Below are 4,692 nucleotides of genomic sequence, written 5' to 3' on the forward strand. Positions count from 1 at the left end.
ACATATATGTCTTTGTTGTAGGGGCATGAACCAGAGGTCGATAAAAACTTTCATGCATAAAGGATACTTTAGGATGAAATTCTTTGGGGTAAATGGAGTGGAATTAAGAGTCGAGGAATAAAAGCAGCGTTGTCTGATTTCTGCTTCTTTAAGTGGCTCCCTTGACTTCTGCTGGCGCACCATCCACTTTGTGGTCTGATCTTGGCCCTGGAGATGGGGGCCTTCCATGGTTATGGTCAGCTCTTGTCTTGGGATACATTTAAAAGAATGAGGTAACAGTTTTATGCAAAATGGCAGTCATTACAATATTCCAAGAATTAAATCATTTGCAGTGATTTAGTGTGTATTCAAAATTATTCAAAGGGCCACTTGAGGGAAAAAAGTATGAAAGAACCACTAGTTTAGGGAATTTGGAATTAGGAATCTGGCGGTTTCAGGAGTCTGAGGCTTGGGTCATGCCTGGGGATGAGACGATGCTGTAGAAGTGCACGGAGAAGTCATCGGTGTGACTGGAATGATGGCCTTACCACCCTGGGTCTAAGGTCAATAGCACACTTCTCTTGCATCCTATTATCATACTTATTTGAGAAACTTCATTTTCGAGGAGTTGTGTCTTATTTAAACAAAGTACAGTATTACCATCTGAAGTAATACTTTTGTCATCAAGATAAGGGTTCTTTGCTCAGGTGGTGAGAAATTGCTTGAATCCGAAGGGCTATAATTGGCCATCTTGACTGTCCACCATCCTCTTAGACATTGTTCAAGGAGAGAGCGTTGGAAAGGAATGACATGTAAATGGCATCTTGAGAGGGACTTATGTGGTGTGATTCACACCTTATAGACCGTGCCTGATAGAATTTGCCTAAAAGGATCTCTGGAGGATAAGAGATAAGGAGTGACAATGTATCATTACAGAAACCCACGGTGAATGTCAGAGACGATTTAGGCGTATGAACCTGTGGCGGCTGGTCAGTAGGAATCCAGAGGTATGATGCTGGTTTAGAACAGGTGCTTGCTTAGCAGAGCGCCTGGTATATTCTTTCCAGAGAGGGATAAACATGCTCACGTATGGAAAGATACGTGTTGACCATAATGGCTAGTTGCCCGTAAGACGACAAACTCGAGACTCATTAGCTGGATTTAAGGAGAACTAGAAGAATCAGGGAAACTGAAATAAATCTTTCTAATGCAGTCTTGAACCTTAGCTGATAATTTCCTTATTTAAAAACAATGTTGAGGAGCACACAGAAATGACAGTCTCATAAAGGAAATGAAGTGGTTTTTGGAATGCTAGGGTTTATACTGTATTTGGCCGTGCTTCCAGCTTTTAAGTGGAAAGTTTCACTTTTGAGAGCCTGAGAGTTCATTCTGATGGGATATTTGTGTCTTACAGCTTCCTAATCTATAGCCAGATTTAGTTTTTATGGTTTAAATATATTGGTGAGATACTGAGTCATGATTCCTTCTTCCAGAAATCATGACATTCTGTCTAAATAGAGTTCCAAGGTTCATTGTTCTGAGCCAGTAGTTGCCATTCATTTGCTTCATTTTGACAAAGACTAGTCAGGGGTGTGGATTAAGGTTACAGGATTGAAAGGCTTCTCTCTGCAGAAAAATGAGCAAGTATGTGGTGCAGGATCTTTATTTTAGCTCCTGACTAGAGAACTACTTCTAATCACAATGCTTTTTAAATCCTTACTCAGTAATTTCCTTACTTCCTATGAATTAGTCCATCTGGGGAAAGAAATGACATCAAAATGTACATAAATGTGTACTATATGCTTTTGCCATTTTGGTGTTTAAAAAAGAAATGTCAGGTTTTTTGGGGTTTTTTTGTTTTGTTTTTTTTTTTTCCTAAGAGCATTAATATGTCTTCTGACAGGTAATGACTAAGTAGCTGGTGGAGTCTTCAGAACTCCTCGTGCTGCTGTGGGCTGGTGTAGCTACCTGAGTTCAGGTGTTCTGTTTTAGCCTTAGATGGTAAAGCCATGTGTTACTGGCCAGTTACTTTTCTAATTCTGCACAATGGTAACCGTGGAATAGGGCCCTGACACATACCTTTTAGGTCAGGGACCAGTGGTGTCTCTTAAGCAGGCAAGTACAACGATTATAACTTACAGATTCCTTCAGAGACATGAGCATGACCTGGACAATAACAGTTCCTCTATCACCAACACAGACTACAGACCTTGTAAAAAATTATTACTAAAATCCACCTGTAGATCCAGACAGTTGGTGATTTAACCTATTCAAGGCAAAATGAATGTTTAGAAAGAAAAACTATTTCTCAGTGATGAGAATAGATGGAATTAAAGCTCATGGCTGTTACTAATATGATACAGGAGTGACTAGTGGTAGTGACCACGTTTTATGGGAAAGTTTGAATTGTTATTTAGAAAACATTTAGTCAAATTGAGCATTGCACAAGGGACTTGAGAGTTGAGGGTAGCCACAGTGGGTGCAGCTCCAGTCTCCCCATCTAGAGTCCACTATGAACTTCTCTGTTTTTATCTGCATTTTAAGAGGGTGTTTGTGTACAAGTTTATTTGAAATAGAATTCAATGGCCAAAAAAAGTGGTAATGAAGTATATGATTTTCAAGGGCCCTTCTAGGACTAAGATGATTTGATAATCGATAAACTTCAAGTAGCATTTTGGTAAAGACCTTGTTTTCCTTTTGTTTGTGCGCAGATTACTGAGAATATGCTTAGGTCTGTTACACAGTGCATGGAAAAAAGAAAGAATCCCTCACCAAGTGACTCTGGCTGTGTGGAGCCCACAGTCGGTACTGGTAGTTTCTGCTGACTTCTGTGCTAGGATCAAAATAATCGTTTGCCAAATGCATGACGTTTGGCTTAATTGCCCTGCCATTGACATTGAAATAAACCAGCTTTTAGGAGCAGATGAATATCAGTCTGGATTAGGTTCTAACACAACATCCAGAAGTGATCATGGAATAACACTGACTTAAAGAGAATGGTGAATTCTTCCATAATGTAAACAAGGGCCACATTTAGGATATTCTGGGTCTATAGGAATTCCTTTATCATCAAGGGTGTGGGCTGCTTCTGTCTTGTTGCTCTGCCATCCTCAACTTGTGTCTTAATTCGTGGGCCAGGTTGGATGCTGGAGATCCAGCCATTTATCTGCTTTCTAACGAGCAGTAAGAAGAAACAAAGATGTGCACAGTCCCATTGTTAAGCACGTGTCTTAGGAGTCATACACAGCATTTCTGCTGACATCTTACCATTCAGAACTTAGTCAAATGGCCATTCCTCTCTTCACAGTAAGCTGGGAGAGGTAGTTTTTATTCTAGAGCAGGAGTATTCTCACTTTTTCTGTACATGGTCAGATGATAAATATTTTATGCTTTGCAGGCCATATGGCCTCTTTTGCACTACTCATGTCTGCCATTATCATGTGAAAGCAGTCCTAGACAACACATAAATGAATAACATTGCCACATTTCAGTAAAACATAGACACTGAAATTTGAATTCCATATAATTTCCACATGTCATGTAGTATTATTTTTAATTTTTTCAGTCATTTAAAAATGTAAACATTTTCAGCTTGGGAATCATATAAAAACAGACTAACAGCTGGCATGTTGGTCAGTGTTTACCAACCCCTGTTCTAGAGTGTCATGAGTCCACTTAAAACTCAGGCATTCTAGAGACAAAGAAGGATTACATACTGCTAAGAGGTTCAGTCCATCAAAATAGCATAATAATTATAAACACATAGGCAACTAACAACAGAGCCCCTAAGTATATGAAGGATAATTGACAGAATTAAAGGTATATTCTGTTGTGGAGAAATAAGCAGTTTTGGAATAATACTTGGAGATGTCAGGAACCTGTTTTCGATACAACCACCATGCAAAGAGTAGTATGAGTGACACTGAAAAAGCAGCAGGCCTAATGGACATATGCAAAATCGCCACCTAAAGGTGAACACACACTCTTCAGGTGCATATATGACATTCTCCAGATACACCATATGCAGGGCCATAAAACAAGTCTCAGTAAATAGCAAAATATTGAAATAACACAGGTATCTTATGACCACAGAGGAATGAAACGGGAAATCAGTAATGGAAGGAAACCAGAGGAAAGACCATGGTATGAAAATTAAGCAGCATACGCCTAAATAACCAATGAGTTGAGGAAAAATTACAAGGGAACTAAAACAAGAGACGGGGTGCCTTGGTGGCTCAATGGTTGAGCACCTGCCTTCAGCTCAGATCGTGATCCTGGGGTCCTGGAATCAAGTCTCGCATCAGGCTGTCTGCGGGGAGCCTGCTTCTCCCTCTGCCTATGTCTCTGCCTCTCTCTGTGTCTCATATAAATGAATAAATAAAATCTTTAAAAAAAGAAAACAAGAGTCAAATGAATATAAAAGCACCATATATCAAAACTCATTGGATGCAGTGCAAGTACCACTCAGAGAGGAACTTAGAGCTTCAGATGTCTACAGAAAAACAAAAATCTCAAATCAGCAACCTTATTGTACGTCTTAAATTTTTTTTGAGTATAGTTGACCACACAGTATCAGGTGTACAGCAGAGTGATTCACCAAGTCTGTATGGGTACAGATGACTGTAAATTTATTAGTTGTTCATGCTTCTGGTTGTTTGGCCGATTGGGAGCTGCAATTTGCTGCTGCTGCCCAGCATCATGAGAGCATCTTGT

The sequence above is a fragment of the Vulpes lagopus genome, chromosome 22 (assembly GCF_018345385.1).
Source record: "Vulpes lagopus strain Blue_001 chromosome 22, ASM1834538v1, whole genome shotgun sequence".
Lineage (NCBI taxonomy): Eukaryota > Metazoa > Chordata > Mammalia > Carnivora > Canidae > Vulpes > Vulpes lagopus.